Below are 18,086 nucleotides of genomic sequence, written 5' to 3'. Positions count from 1 at the left end.
TTCATTATTTATTTTTAAGATTGATGGAATATCAGTGACAGTTACTACAGCATTTTGAATATTTTCTTCTTCATTAAAATATCTCATTAACTTTTCTCCCACATCATCAACAATGTCACTGATTGTTTTTGTAGAATAGCATTTGGTAGACTTGGTAAACACTTTACCAAGCTTTTGGTAGAATAGCATCATATTGTAAGATTTGAACTGCACCCAACCGTTCGAAATTTACTTCATTATAAAATCCAATATCATTAAACATGTGAGATCTTTGTAATCGGTTCAATTTGATTGTTAGCTATCGTCGTACATGGGGGAATTGGTTTTCAATTTCAAACTCAGAGGAACATCTCTATGAAGAGATTTCCTGAAAACACAAATGATTTAGGATTCAATTTGTCATCTCCAACTCACTGAAACCACCAGCATAACAAATCTGGTATAATCTCGATTTTCGTTTGAATATTATCCATTTCAAATGTGTAAACGCTGATAACTTCATTTTTCTTTTTTATGTTTTCTAAATGCATAGTGATTCCATCAATTATCTGGTGATGAGTGAAGTTAAGGAACCATTCTTCAGGTATGATAATTTCATGACTTAATATATTACCCATAACGATGATGTTACTTAGAAAATAAAAACTATTTCTGACTGGAACGCTTTAGGAAATTTAATGTCTACAAAAAAAAATTAAATGTATTAATCTATATGGTTATTTTTAGCAATGGAAACCTTATTGTTGTTGTTTTCAATATTATGAATTTTTTTTATGCAGTATCCTGCAAACATCGAATAATTATTAATTATAGGATGGACATACATCAATATCATTTCAACTTACTTATTTTCATAATTGTTATTTTGTATAAAACAATAAAAATACGATGTTTGTGTGTATGTAAGTGTGTGTGTGTATATGTGTATATGGGGTATTCCATACCAAATCGGCCACTTTTTGAGGTCACCCCCTCCGATATTTTTGAAGAATTTATATGTTTTGGAGGCTGATAAAAAACGCTCTCATGAATTTTTTCAAATTTTTTTGACTACTCGTTTCCGAGATACCGATTTTTTTCAAAATACGAGGTTTCTTTTTTGAAACGGTTATAACTTTGCGAAAAGTACACCAATCGGATCGTTTTTTTTTTTTTAATTTTCTTTTTTGAATGTTTTTTCAAGAAGAAAACACGTTTTCATTCTTAATCAATTCCTTCATTGTTTATTTCAAGTTTGAAGCAAAAAAAATGTTTTTTGGAAATGTATGCCCCCTCCGATTTTTTTGAAAAAATTCTCAAAAAAACTTGGATAAATTTGGAAAATTTTGAGACCAATCCGAACTTGGACAAACAATTCGTTCTATTTTTTTTCTTAATTCGAAAAAAGTTTTTTTCCCTAAATATTGTTTTATGACTTAATTTGACCAATGAACATTCTCAGATCGGTCTATTTAGATGCTATGATTTTTTTCTAAATACTGTGCCGTTCGGAGTATACTATTTTTGGAAGTTTTTCTACTCATTTAATAAATAAATTTTAAAAATCGACTAAGAACTACTTATGAGTTATCTTTATGACCTAGGAGAAATGGTACGTGGCCTAATTGGGACGATAGCCAATAAGGAACAAAAAATACCCAGGAAAGGATAGTAAATGAAATTGATCCGAATTTAAACCCCAAAGTAATAAACGAAGTTTATTTTTTTTGACGCTTAAACAATTTGTGAATTTCAAATTCAGTTGAATTTGAGTATTGTTCTACAAGTAAACTTCCATCTTCATTTGGTATCACGAAATAAAGTTTAATAGAACAGCAATTACAAAAGGAACTCAAAAACTTCATTGTATGATACAAATTGACAATTGGAGTGTTTAAACTATCAAAACTTGAAACAATGGATAAGTGTTATATTGGTCAGTCACGCCACGAAGCGGATAAATTGAGTAACAGAGTAGCCCGAGCGTGACTTTTGAAGCAAATTCAAACAATATAAGAACGATAGCGCTTTTGAGGGTAAAATGTTTACTTGAGACGTTACTCAAATGGTTACTGACAGCAGCTATATCTATGTACAGAGAATATTAATAATTCACTTGTCTATAAGATATGAATAATTCGATAGATATGTAAGAAATTATCAGCAAATATTATATTCAACAACGCAATTTTGGCAATATTAAAAAATTCATAACTTGAATACAAGCTCGATTCCCTAGCCCCGATTTTCAGGGCTTTTTAGGAACATAATAAAGGAACTTTCCTGAAAGTTTGAAGGAAATCGAAGTTCCGAGAAAAAAGTTCAAGCCATCTGAAAACTGCAATTTTTTAAAATTTGATTGGTTTCAGATGGCTATAACTTTATTTAATAGAAGCAATGAAGTAAAAATTGCATAGATTCTACTAAAGTATACCCCAATAGAAGACATTAGCTGCTGGTCGATCCTCAACTTCGAACACTGTACGTATACTAGTGTTTTACAAATAGGTAAAATTTAACCAAAACAGTTCGTTAGTTAGAGGCTGTCAGCTAAGCCCTATTTGAGTTTAGACCAAATACTTATTTTTTTCTTAAAAGTAGAGAGTCTACTGAGAAAAATGCCGTTGGGCAGGAGTCTTTAAGTTATATAGAAGCTGAGATACAAATATTCGAAAATCAGTGAAAAATCGACTTTTTTAAAAATTCAAAAAATTCTCCAGCGGCCAGATTTGATTGTATCGGGTCCAAATTTTCAGAATCATCTTTTTTTAAGGTGTACTTTTGAGGAAAAAATCGGCATCAAAATCGTTGACCTGAGTGCGCACACTTTCGTCGAGAATTAATGGATCTGCCCATGTGTGTATGTATGTATGTGTGTGTGTGTGTGTGAACAAATATATGTATTATTTAGATATCTATGCACAAATATTATTTTCTCGTAATGAACTACATTGACGAAGACTCGTTTTTACTAAAGAGGATTAATTAATTTTCAACTTCTTCCTAACAACAATTAAGGTATTTTATAAATTTAGGGGTTATTTCTGTAGGACTCATTTTAAAAAATCGAGTTTTCATCAGATGTCGACGTTTTGAGGTCCTAGAAAGTTATTCTGACATTTTCAGAGGCGTGTGTGTGTGTGTGTGTGTGTGTGTGTGTGTGTGTGTGTGTGTGTGTGTGTGTGTGTGTGTGTGTGTGTGTGTGTGTGTGTGTGTGTGTGTGTGTGTGTGTGTGTGTGTGTGTATGATTATATAAATGAAAAAGGACTGTTTTTCAATAAATATTATAGTTTTATTCATAATTATTGTTAGCTTGAGATTTAAGTTGAGAGATTTCTTATCATCTTTTGTCTATATTTTCTTTGTCTAGCGTAGACAACCAATGAGAATGCATAAGGCCTAAAAACTTGAGACCTGATTGGTCCATTGCTCTATAACATAGTTGTTACCGGCAAGTTATAACGTAAAAATGACAGTAAATATTTGTTGATGCACATTATACTAAAAATATAATTAAATACACGTCCTCATGCGAAATTGAGCATTATTTCAAAGAATCAATCAATCACATACCAAATAGAAATTGATTGTTATTTACGCGCGGGAAAGGTTATATCTACCAAGGTGACCTCTACTGAGATAACTAATATCACACATCAATACTCGTGATCGATAATGGCGGTAAAATTTTTAAATTTAAATAAATTAAACTTATGACAGTAAAGATTTTAAATTCAAAAATTACATTTACCTGATAAATTTTTTTTCTTCAAATCAATTCAAAAATTTCTTTTCAAACTTCATAATACAACTTATGATTTTTTAAATAAATATATATATATATATATATATATATATATATATATATATATATACATACATATATATATATATGTTCAGTCACGAGCTTAATCATTTTGAAAAGCTTCGTGTACTTTCGCTACGTACGGGAGCAGCCGAACTCGCTACTGACTTGAATGTCAGAATAGTGCCGGGTCACTCGCTATCTGGGCCCGACACCTGCAATTTCTTGCTCATGACCGTGTCAAAATGGCATGAGAACCCGCTACCAGCCGGCCAATCAGAGAAATTGGCGGCTAACTATTTCCTGTTGGCGCGCTTTTAAGCCAATGGGAAAATTCGTTACTGCAGCCATGCTGCCACGTCACCACCGAGTAGCCAAGAAGGAAGAAGACGACGTCTCTTTTTCCAATCTACATCGATCAGTACAAACTCAGCTATTCATCCAACCGCTTCGCTCAAAATAGTATATCTCTAGTGTGATATAAGTCTGAACCGCTCCGCTAAATCTCTGCTTAAATATTCTCAATAATTAGCTAGTATATCAAGACTACTAATTATTGAGTATATATTGAATTGTTGCTCGCGTCTTATTAATTATAAATTAATTATCGCGTTATTAACCGCTACCGACCACGTGTCGAATCTATACGCGTATTCTTTTACAGTCGCATTCGCTATCGCGTATCTTGAAGTTACATTCGCTATTTTTCTCATAGTTTTAGTGTACATATTGTTTAATAAAGATCTATTCTATTATCTGTAATTTTGTGTTAATTGTTAGTTATTGAATTAACCACACCTACACCAGAATCCCACAGAGCATTCGCTCATCTTACAATATATATATCTTGATTAATTACTTTTTATGGAAAACTTAATTTTATAAATTATAATTAACTTAGTCTATTAATTTATTATAGGTTAAAAATAAAAAAATTCAAAAATTAATATTTTATATTAAAATTTTTTTATTAAATATTGATAAATCAATCTTATAACATTTTAACATTCTCAAGTATACATAAATAATCATTATTATTCTTTAATTGATCATGATATTTAAGGAAATTCATCTAAATCAATTACAATTTTCATATGTTCAATTATATCGTTTATCCATAACTTTTGTTTCACAAACTTAAAACTAATTTTCCAAAAAACTTAGAAATAATATTTACATTTTTATTTACAACTATTTACATTAGTGTTCTTTTTTTTTTTTTTTAATTTACAACTATTCACATTAGTTTTCTTTTTTAATTTACAACTAATTACATAAGTTCTTTTTTTTTAATTTACAACTAATTACATAAGTTTTCTTTTTTTAATTATTATTTTATCATCATCATCATCATCATCATCATCATCATCATCATCATCTACAATTCTTTTATAGCCCCATGGTAGGGTGTCATGGCTGCCGTCAATGAGCTGGCGCTCATCATCAGCCCAGCTCAATGCAATTTTATTTTGTGCGATTGTCCTAACATCGTGTTTGTTTGATTTTATTAAATATTGTTTTTTTGTTAATGTAACATGATTATCTAAACATTGCATAAAATCATCAAACGTGATTGTTCTCAGCGTAGGACCCTTGACTCCCTTTGCTCGCTTTTTGTTCTTAAATGTCTTGAATGCATATAATTTAGCCCTGAGTCCAGTTAATTCAGTCATGATTTCACCATTATTCTCATCCTTCATCAGACCCAGGACTTTTTTATTAGCTAATGGTATATTATAAACATTATCTGTGGGGTAGTCAGAGGTGACGAACTTGGAGATATCACGTTTGATGATCTCATAGATATCTGGCACAGTAAAATGATAGATGAGACTGTCTGTGTCAGTATACATTAACTTAGACTCATCATTTTTAAAGTTCTTTTTTACATAATTGTAGTGAAAATCATATATAAATGTTTTAGACAAATATAAAATGCAAAAGCCTACATAAATAGGCTTATTGAAACAGACTTTAACTTTTTTCATCTCAATAATTACCATATCTTTATCAAACATGGTAAGACTATGGAAATTTGGCTTACATATCAATTCTTTGACGCCATATCTACCATCCCATTCGATTTTTAATTGTACATCTTTATGCTTTCTTACATTTTCCATAGTCTTACCAAATACAGCGTTATTCATTAGTTTATAAAAATTTTTTTCGAACTCATTCTTTGATAATTTTCTACAGTCAGTATTTTTATCAATATAAGTTTTGAGCCAAGGTGATTGTTTGAACTTTAGTACTCTGTGGGCTTTTGTTAATTTTAATCCTAATTCTAGACATTGTTGCAAATTTTTGTAATGTATAATATAATTTTTTTTATCGTACAAAGTTGTCGATAATTTTGAGTGTTTGGATCCTGGTGGAACAAAGTGCTCAGGACACAAGGGCAAGTCCTTGTGAAGTCCATGTAACTCCTCAGGATACTGTAAATCTACTTCTAATATATATCCTATATCATCATTATCACTTGAAAATTTATTTACATCATCATCTATATTTTCCACCCACTCAAATGAACCTGTTGGCAGTGACATACTCATTGCTGCGCCGTATAAATTATTTACATCATAATACCTTAAATATGATTCAGCTTTGCTTGGATCAAAGTCCTCACCCATGTACCGATAATTAGCAGCAGCATATCGGTTTGTACACTGTGATACCCCACCCCTGATTCCTTTTCAATAAAAAAAAATTCCATTTCAGGATCAGTTAAAAGCTGAAGTTCCACACCAGTATATTTCAACATAGCATCATTAGACAGACCGGGAGCAGTATAGTAATGTAACGGATCTAAGCTGTAAGTTTCAAAGCAGCTACGTCTAAAACTTTCAAAGACATCTGCTAGAAGAAGTACATCAGTTTTAAGATATAAATCCGAGTACTCTCCTAGTGTGTTGATGTTAAATTTATTCCAGACTAGCTGAGCAAAAAAATAATCGTCATCAGAAACACTTTCATTTGTTCCTTTTGAGAAAAATGATACTTGATCAGGCAATTGTTTGTCATTAAGTTTATCAATGCTGGAAATATATTCATAAGGAAATATACCTTTGCGTGTAACTAATTTAAATTCATCTGGGTCGGGATAGTGATGTTTCGTTATAAGCTTTTCATCATCACCAAGATTTGAAGCTAATTTTTCAAGGCTTGATGCCATAAATCTGAATGAGTCTATGAAACGTAATTTCACTGAAGTATTTTCAATTGATTTAGTAAAAAATATATTTTTCTTTATTAATTGGTAGCAGAGTTACATCACTTTTAATTAATATAGCTAAACTTTTAATTAAAAAATGTGAATCATAACCGGATAAATTGTGAAAGACTATGGGAATAACGTGAGACTTCGGATAATTGACATTACAAGATATATGAGCTGGACCGCGATAATTACCAGTGAAATGACAGTGATCGTAACACTTATCGGTATTTGTAGTGATCGTTTTTTCACAAATATAACAAACAGTTGCCTGGTCATGTGTCTCTTGCTGCTGTTTGGTGAGTAGTTTCATCGGTATAGGATTTTTTAAATATCTTTCGTATTCAATAGCTAATTTTCCCAACTTTAAAATAAACCACCCGATACATAATTTTGAACGATTTAATTCGAATTTAGATAATTTATTATCATAACTGCAATGCTGATAGAATGCTACACTGTGTGGAACATGCTTCTGAGTTTGATCATCTCCTGGGGTTTTTTCTAGTGTACATTCCAAGTCTGCATACACAACAAAAGGTACAGTGTCTTTATATTGATAGTTTTTGAATTTTTAAATTTGATCTTTTTCTTTTGGGGATGTCATATGGACTTTATTCATTTTAAAACAGTCAGCTTTGTGATTTTCATATGAATAAACATATTTAAAATGATTCAAGCATCGATCACAAAAAAATAATTTGCTGTTTGACTTGGAAATTTGAGATTTAACTAGTCGAGAAAGATCTTTGATTAAAGCAAAGTGAAATTTAGGTTGAAAATTTTTTATATAAAAATCAGATGTATTTAATTTAATATTTTGCTGGACCATTAAGAGATGAATCACCTTTTTATCGGACTTTATGAGTTTACTTAAGTATAATGGAATTATTGTACTTTTTTCGGATTTTTTATTACAAAATTCTGACTCATTCCCGTAGACATTGATTGGTAAATCATTTAATTTTTCAAATTTTGAGATATCATTTAAAGTGATTGGAAAATTTGATTCACTGAAATAATAGATCGGAATAAATAGTTTCGGAAAGAATAGACCTGGAAATAATAGACCCGGAAAAAATAGTCTTCCAAAAAAATAGACCTGGAAAAAATAAAAGGCCCTAGGGGTATAAGCGTGGTGAATTTGCCCCCGAAAGGTATCGGCTTGATACTGCGGGGATTTTTAGGTACTAATAAGATATTAAGATCCTGAGAGTTTCAGCTTTTGAAACCAATCGGTCTTCGAGAAAAAGCCAAATATGTAAAAATCAGATAAAATGAATATTCTCAGAGACTATTTTATTGATTAACTTATACTCGGGATATGTTTTGGGGGTCGATAGTAGCTCCTCGGAAAAAAATTGGGAGCTTGATCGGTCGACAACAACCTCGAAAAAAATGACTTTTTAGTTTTAATTTCGACTTTTCACGATGTTACGGTTCTGGTACAATTATGAAATAATTTTTTTTGGATTCCTCATCCAATTTCCTATAGACTTAAGTGCTTTTAAAATTTTTAAAAAAGGTACGCCATATAGAAAAACAATAAAAACCACTTTTTAATTAATTATGTAGTTTTTTTTTGCAGTAATATTAAAATTATTTTTAAATCGTCGCTTTTAGTCATTGAATATGGTATGTTATCGACTCAGTCGACTTAGGTGCAAAAAGATCCGCACGACCGACGCGCCCACTGGCGTATTTGGTCGTATATACAACAGCTGACAAAAGTGTTGTTTATGATCTGAATCTGAGAGATCGTCTGTTCACATTTTATTTATTAAGCTAATAAAATGACTTCAAATAAAACAATCAATGATAAGTGTTGCATTTGCTCAAAAATAGTAAAGAAAGTTCCGGGAACTCCTAAAACTTTATTAACAGAACAAGACATTGATGAGTTTTCTGCAGTATTTGATGGTGAATTTTTTACTGGTGATATTGTTTGTGGTAAATGTCGTGTAGAGATGTATAAAAAAAAAAAAGTTGAACCGGTAGTTTTTGATGCTGAAGATGGATCTGAATCTATCGTTAGTGGAATGTTAGAACGAACGGAGTCTAGTCTGTCACACATGACGTCTCAGTCAAGTTCAGATGATCCTTCTTTTAGAGTCAACATTACTCCTACCGATTGTACAGAGTACGTTGAGATTCGTATGAAAAGAACTATTTCAACTCATCGATACTGTTGTCTTTGCGGTAATACTAGTGACTTAATTATTATTCCTCAAAAAGCCCGAATGCAGTCATTCATTAAGCGACGAGTCTTCATACCAGATGGAAATCGATGCTGTCGAAATTATTTAATAAACAAACGATTCTATGATGAATCTCTAAGTTTGATCAGAGTTGATTCTACAGACGTTCAAAAAAAATGGCTGGCAGCGAAAAAAATTGCCGTTTCAAACAATTTCATCTGAAACTCTTGAAGACTTTCCAGAAATGACAGAAAATGATCTGCGTATTTTTTTCACTGGTTCCTATCAATTGAAACAGGCTGTTTCCTATTTAGCAGAAATGCTTGATGAAACGAAATCTCACTATTCAATATGTGAAAGAACAGTCATATATACTCAAAATTCAAGGTCAATCCAGACACATTAATAGAAAGGTTTATAGATGTTTTATTGAGTATAAAAAAAATGCTATTGGTCCAAAAAGCATATTGAGGCATAGTTGTGAGTGTGCAAATGGTCTGAGAACAATTGGATGTTGCTCTCATGTTGCTACTGTTGTTTACTATTTATCACACGGGAGATATTTAACAAAGATTTTGAGGTCTGCTGAAATACTTAGCAAATTATTTGATAGAGACAGTATTTCACCTGTGATTGAAGAGGATAGTGATGAAGACTGATAAAATATGATTATACATTTTTTTCCTCAAGTATATCTTTCATTTGTTGTTATGTATTTATAATTTACAAACTAAAATCTATTTCCTGTTTTATATGTGTATAATGTTTACAATATTTTAGTTGATATTATATAATATGACAAAATTTAACTGCTGATGCAAAGATTATTTTTGCAAATAACATTCAAGAACATATACAAACTAGAAAAATAATGATTCACACTTTAAACATGTAAATAAAGTAAATATTTGCTTAAAAAGTGGTTTTTATTTTTTTTTCTATATGGCGTACCTTTTTTAAAAATTTTAAAAGCACTTAAGTCTATAGGAAATTGGATGAGGAATCCAAAAAAAATTATTTCATAATTGCACCAGAACCGTAACATCGTGAAAAGTCAAAATTAAAACTAAAAAGTCATTTTTTTCGAGGTTGTTGTCGACCGATCAAGCTCCCAATTTTTTTCCGAGGAGCTACTATTGACCCCCAAAACATATCCCGAGTAGAAGTCAATCGATAAAATAGTCTCTGAGAATATTCATTTTATCTGATTTTTACATATTTGGCTTTTTCTCGAAGACCGATTGGTTTCAAAAGCTGAAACTCTCAGGATCTTAATATCTTATTAGTACCTAAAAATCCCCGCAGTATCAAGCCGATACCTTTCGGGGGCAAATTCACCATGCTTATACCCCTAGGGCCTTTACAACATCTAAATACTATGAAGTTTACATCTGATTAGCAAATAAATACAAGAGTCAGAACTCAAAGTGTATAAAACAGGGTAGAAGTATATGGAATACTGGAGCAGTAAAATAACCCGAATAACATATTTTTGACTTCTTTATACTTTCCAGAGATAAAATAATTGAAATACAAATTTAAAATATTTTATTTTATTCAATATTATTTCACTTAATTTTTTTTTTTTTCAATAAATCTGTATATTAAAGCTAGTTTAATTATTAACGTAAAGTACATTACTTACGACGCCATCTCTGATAATTTTACGAACTAAGAATCTATTCGACGAATAATCCTAGATCGAGAAAGATATCCATATGTACATAAAATTGATTCACCATCAAGATTTTCTTCTAACCTAAAATATTATACTTTTAATATTCATTCCTTTATTAATAATTAATGCATTTAAAATGTCCAACTCGTTAGTTAACGAAAAACTTGTTCTTCTTAAAACAAACAAAGGTAACACAAAAATTGGCGACAAAGGTTTCATGTACGTTAAAAAAAAGAATTGCAAAGAACATATTTTGTGGAGATGCTGTAAATTTGGAAAACCAAATTGGGTGAGTTTTATCAATCTTATATAATTAACAAAAATTATCAAACTGTTGTAAACTTGGAAAAAAAAACGTTTTCAGTGCCCAGCAACACTTACAACTACATTGACAATTAAACAACCAAAACTTAACGGTATTGAACAGAACCACGTAGCTGATTCAAATAATTTTAATGCTAGTAAAGCATATTCAAAAATGAAAAAAAAAGCCTCGGCTTCAACAGCTAAACCATCACAAATATTCAGTAGTTTATCCGCTAAGTTATCAAGTCCAGTACAACAACAACTACCTCAAGAAGAATCTGTTGAAAGAACCCTTCGAAATCATCGAAATAGAAATAATGTTATACCTAATAATGACATAAAAAATCTAACATTAACAGGTACACGACATTAATATTAATAATAACAAATTTACCAACTAATTACTGTATTATACATAACCTCTACGATTACAATACGAATTTTATTATAGGACCTTGGACAACAACACAAGAACCGGGCAAGAATGCCAATCGACGTTTTTTATTACATGATAACAATAATGATACTGACAGGATTATAATATTTGCAACTGACCAAGGTTTACAGCACTTAAGAGTAGTTGATCAGGGGAAGTTCATCCCCCCCCCCCCCCCGATAAAACAAATTGTGGGTTCTAGTCCGTGCTAAGTTACCGACCGAGGGTAACCTGCCTGCAGTCAGTGTACTGGCGGTCAGTATAGATATCGGCAGTCGGTATGGATATCGGCAGTCAATAAGTTCTGTTTTATCGTCTGTATGGATATTGGTAGTCGATCAGCTGGGTGAGTAGAATTCCCCCGAAAGAGCAAAACTCCGACTGCAACTTTTACCATCATTAGAGGTGGGTATAGCAGTATTAAGATTGTTTAATAGATGGCGACACCAATACTTTTTTTATCGAATTATTGTTATATTATACAATTTAAAATGTCAGCCTTTTCGAAGTATCCAAATATAAGATTAAATCATTCGAGTAAAACCAGGTACCAGGTTAAGCTGAACGGGCCAAATACTTCCATATTCTGATTATTGAGAACGGTTTGAAAATCAACAACAAGCCGTTTATGCTAAATAAGTAATGATAAATCAGGATAATGAGCTCGTAACATATGGATATATATATATATATATATATATGTACATATATGAGTAAATCTTCATGTGCCGTTTAGCGTGGAAAGGGTAATCGTATATATAACACAGAATAAATTAGTCAATGCTAAATTATTTTATTAATTCCTAGAGCACCCTCCACGACTATGTAAAGTTAAGCCGCAACCGAAAGCTTACTATATTTTTACACGTGTGGGAATAATTTTTATTGCCCGTTTAGTGTTAAACGGGCAGTGAAAATACACTTGTCAAATTAAATTTTTAACTGTGAATTTTTAAATTAATTCTTAGAGCACCCTCCACGATAATGTGTAGTTCTAAGTCGAAACCAGAAACTTTAAGTATTTTTTCACCTGTGGAAAACATTTCCTTTGCCCGTTTAGTGTCAAACGGGCAATGAGAATAGACAAGTATATGTTGAATATTTGTCTATGAATTTTTTTTTCGATTCCTAGAGCATCCTCCGAGACTATGTGAGGTATTGAGCCGCAACCGGAAGCTTTGAGTATTTTTTCACCTGTGGTAAACACTTTTTTTGCCCGTTTACGGTCAAACGGGCAAGAAAAATAGACCGGTATATGTTGAATATTTGTCTGTGAATTTATTTTATAATTCCTAGGGCACCCTCCATGACTATGTGAGGTTTTAAGTCGAAACCGGAAGCTTAGTATATTTTTACACCTCTGGAGAACATTCTCTTTGCCCGTTTAGTGTCAAACGGGCAATGAGAATAGACAAGTATATGTTGAATATTTGTCTATGAATTTTTTTTTCGATTCCTAGAGCATCCTCCGAGACTATGTGAGGTTCTAAGTCGAAACCGGAAGCTTAGTATATTTTTACACCTGTGGGGGAAGATTTCTTTGACCGTTTAGTGTCAAACGGGCAATGAGAATAGACAAGTATATGTTGAATATTTGTCTGTGGATTTTTTTTATGATTCCTAGAGCATTTTCCACGACTATGTGAGGTGTTGAGCCGCAACCGGAAGCTTTGAGTATTTTTTCACGTGTGGAAAACATTTTCTTTACCCGTTTAGGGTCAAACGGGCAATGAAAATAGACAAGTCTATATTAAGGAGGGGGGGGGTCTGTGAACTGAGGGGGAGAGTCTTATAACGCGTATAGTTATAATGAGGTCCGACTTCATTAACAATTGACTGTCTGAATTTATCCGATCGTTTTCTTGCACCTACATTGATATCGTATGTGTCCTTATCCTTAATAATCATCACTTAATATAATTTATTATTTGTTCTATTCCGTCTATCTTCAACTTAATAAACATGGATTACGAAGGATATTCATACCATAAAAATAAAACAGATTATATAAATGGAGTTCTTGTTCGAATGTATGTAAAATTATGTTATCTAAATTTTATTTTTTATTTGCTATAAAAATATATTTAAGTTCCGTGGCTTGCATAATTTTAATGTTTTCTTATCATGATATACCGATAATCAAAAAATCCAACGTGATTCCATTTGAACTGTAACCCTGATTAGAAAATATGATTTTTGACGTTAAAAAAGGATTAAACATTTTATCGTCATTAATCGTTTCAATAGTCATAGTCGTTGTGGATTTTTACATTTAATCGTCAAACGACGATTCATTTTTTTACGATTAACATCAATTAATGACGATTTGAAACGATTAAAAGTTTAATTATGCAGTTATAATTGTAGAAAATTCTAAAAATATTAATTAAATTTTTAATGAAAAATATTTTCTCTATGAGATTCTTTTTTTTTTTTAACTATTTCGAATGCATTCATCTTTTTTTTTTCATTTCTATTTAGTTACTACGTATGCAAAGGAAAAGACAGTAAGAAATGCTGGGGAACATTAATTTGGGAAAATGGGATTTATCGAAATGGTAATGTTGCCCATGTTTGTAAGAAAGATAATCATGCCCAAGAGAAACGTGAATTTAAGAAAGCTCTACGAGATGGTTGTATCCACCACGCTAAAATTAAATTTGTTTACGATGAAATATCAAAAAAGTAAGTTAACTATTGATTCATATATCTTTATTTTAACGTAGTGTCTAAAGATACAAAAAAATCTTGTGTTCGGAATAGCCTACCGTGTGGCACGTTATTGTGCTGCACGCTTATCCCTTATTCTATCCTACCTATTTCTTTACACTTATTCGCGTCGTTGTTTTAAAACAAAGATTTTTCGTTATTTTTCAATTAATTCTTGTTTTCGATTAAAGAAATGAGGCTTCTCGCTAAAAAAAAACTTTTTGAAATTAAATAAATTATTGAAAACCAAATAATTGCTAATTATTCGTTTTTTAGTGAAAATCCTACTTCCATTTTCTGCACGACCAATATGTCCCAAGTTTTTGATTGCCTAATTCAAGATGGTCTTTTTGCTTAGGTCAATGATAACTCCGCACCAAATTGTCGTAAATACTTTTTAACGGCGGAAAATTGGAGGAAATGAAATAACTTAAAAGAGCTCTTAAGTCACATTATCGAAGAAAATTCATTGAAGCCCATAGACCTTTTTTAAGACGAGCAGAAATTTGGAAATTTTTTTTTGCAATGGTTTTCTTAAGATTACTCCGGAATCGTACATGATGAAAAATTTTGAAGTCCCGATCTGAAAACTAGAAACTTAAAGCTACAATTTCCTTTTTTTGTTTTTGCTGTTCGACTATTTCTTCCGAGATACAGCATGTTGAAAATCGCTTTAAAATTTACAATTTTTTTTTACATCCCTTAGTTTCTGCGTGTAGTGTATCTAATTAATTGTAAAGTACATTTTGTTTTAAATCTTGAAATTGGTTTTCTTTCAAAGTGTCGTTTTTCATTACAGATTTCCTAATGCAGCGAAAGAAATTAGTTTCAATGATGTAAAGGGTGTTATGAAGAAGTGGAAATGTACTGGTTTTGGTCTCCCTGAAATAACTGGCGGTATATGTGAATTATATTCGACCTTAAACAATGAAACATAGCTGAATCGATTAAAGTATGAAGGTGGTAGTTTAACCATCCAACTAGTTCCTTGTAGGTCACATCACTCATTAATTATTTGGAATCCATCTTTTTGCAATAAATTTGTTAATTGTCAACAATTATTCATGGATGCAACATTTTCACGTTTCCCTAAAATCGGAAAGAATAAAGACTTAAGGTCTCATCAACTACTTACCATTCACGCGCTTCATGAGAATTCGGTAAGATTTCTATTTAAGGCTACAAGTATAGAGTTTCCATTAGTAACGGACAAATGTGAAGAGAAACAGAGGAGAAAATCTTGAAACAAAATGTTGCTTATTATTTTTTAATTTGATACACGGGCAATGACTAATTACTTGAAAACCGAATATTAGAATAGAGAGGTTGACGATAAATATTTGTTTCTTCTTACTCAACTATTTTCGTTCAAGCGTGCCTCTAAAAATCTACTTCTTTCTTTACTAATTACTAGTTATCTGTGCATCAGGTGTAAAAATGATCTAGCATATTCCATCGCAGAATTTCATCCCTCGTCTATAAAACTTTATTCATGTCTGTTACTTTTAGAACTCCATACATTTTAGTAACCATTAATTTATTTATATTAAGTTAACAGTTCTTTACAGAAATTAGTTTGTTATACTGTTATAGTTTTCAAATAAATACAAATGAAATGCGAATCGAATTCGGAGCGGATTTTTTAGTTTTTTAATTTTCTCGGAGTGAAATTCATTTCGAAGAGCAGTTTTTTAAATATTAGAACTCTGCTTTGGAGTGAATATAAATTGAAATAAAATATCCATTACTGAGAAAACACTTCGCTAAAATAAAAATTGGACCCTGCGGGCCAGCCCTAAAACTTTCCGCTATTTTCGAGCTCCATAAGCTCGAAAACATTGTTGTGAATACATTTTCGAGCTCTTCGAGCTCAAAAAAACTTACGTATGCCGTTGTTTTCAAGAAAAAACGTTTGTTACCATTTTTTCACCAACGATCGCTCTCAAAAGAATTGACCGATTGAGATGGTTAAGGTGGCAATCGACGTGTCTTATCGAGTTCTAAAGCTGATCAGATTTTGAAATTGATTTATTCAGTCGTTTTTGAGAAATTTAAAAAAAACGGAGAAAATTTTTTTTTTTTAATTCTTTCGTTCACGGTTTCTCTTGAACGAATAAACCGATTGTGATTTTTTTGGTGGCATTCGACTTGGCTTATAAAGTTTTAGAGCAGATTAGATTTTGGAATCAATCCATTGAGCAAATTAAAAGTGATCCAAAAAAAAACATTTTTGAAAAAATGATATTTTTGAAATATCTCCGAACGCACCCTACCGATTGAGCTAAAATTTTCACAGCTTATACTATTTAACAAGCCGCGTCGAATGACACCTTAAAGTTCAAAATCGGTTCATCCGTTCAAAAGTTATAAAATATTTATATACGTACGAACGTACGTACGTACGTACGTACACACATACATACACTCGGACATCATCGTGAAATTAGTCAGGATAGCTTCCTTGAACCCTTAAAACGTCAAAATCTGATAGAAATTCGGTTTTTGCAAATCGGACCGAGACCAATAACTTCCCGAATTTTTGAAAATTTTCAATTTTCTTAGCGGGAAGTTAAAAAAAAAGACCTATTTACTCTCTATGCGAAGTGATGTATTGAAAACTCCTGAACTCCGAGAGACGGAGTAAATTCGGATTTAAATTAAATCCATCTCATCTCCGAACTCACTCTCATTTTTTTACAGTATAAATGTAATTTTTTGTTTGTTTACAGCAATGACTTTCATTGCATTTTTGTAATTTACTAATAATTTAAATTGCATATCAATTGAATTTAGGCAATTAAAATTTTTTAATGTTACAATTCTTATTTTTAACTTGTTCTTCGAAATTAAACTTTATCAACAATTTATACATGTGATTATTTATGTCAACCGTAACTTAAACTGTAAATTTCTTTCAAGGTTTTCCATATTGCATGGGTACTTATGAGTCATAAAACTGAAGATACATACAACACCGTTTTTGAAATAATCTTCGATAAATTTAAAGACTTTTCTAATGTTGTTATGACTGATTTCAAACAAGGAATGCGAAATGCGATTAGGCACTGTATGCCCCTGGCTCAAGTAAAAGGCTGTTTTTTCCACTACGCCCAGGTAACTTACGATACACAATATTTTTTTGTAAATAGTATTATGAATTTAATTACTACATCAACTTTAAGATTACAAAAAATTCTCATCAATGCATAACTGTAGTAGCATTCTTAGGGGAAATTTATGCAAATCAGCTTCAGTCTTCAGCAAGTCTGCCTTATTAGTCTTGAACAAGTCGGAGGTCAGATACTTGTATAAGATATCTTCAATGACCCCGACAGCATGCAAGTCGGAATGACTGCTTTACGACGTCTATTTAAAGGCGTCCTGAAGAAGTCTTATGATGACTTCTTAAAGGTGTCATTTTTAACAACTCTTAATTGAGAGTTCTTGAAGACTCCATAAATAAGACGTCAGTTTTGTGATGTCTAAATGTATACTATTTTAAACTTCTTTATGAAGTCAAAATTAGGAGCTCCTTAAAGACGTCATGGTAAATTCATACTGAAGTCTTATTTGCGAAGTCAGAAAAAAGAACTCTTTGAGAACTCTTTTTAAAGACGTCTTACTGAGTTCGCTAGGTGGCTCATTCGACATCTTGAGAACTTCTTAAAGACTTCTTTAAGATGTTGATGAGACGTCCAAATCATAAATAGGAATTCATTCAGAACTCATCACGACGTCATTTTGCTATGTGGGGAATG

This window comes from Microplitis mediator, chromosome 6 (assembly GCF_029852145.1).
Source record: "Microplitis mediator isolate UGA2020A chromosome 6, iyMicMedi2.1, whole genome shotgun sequence".
Taxonomy (NCBI): Eukaryota; Metazoa; Arthropoda; class Insecta; order Hymenoptera; family Braconidae; genus Microplitis; species Microplitis mediator.
The sequence above is the reverse complement of the archived record's forward strand: the minus strand, read 5'-3'. Positions refer to the sequence as shown.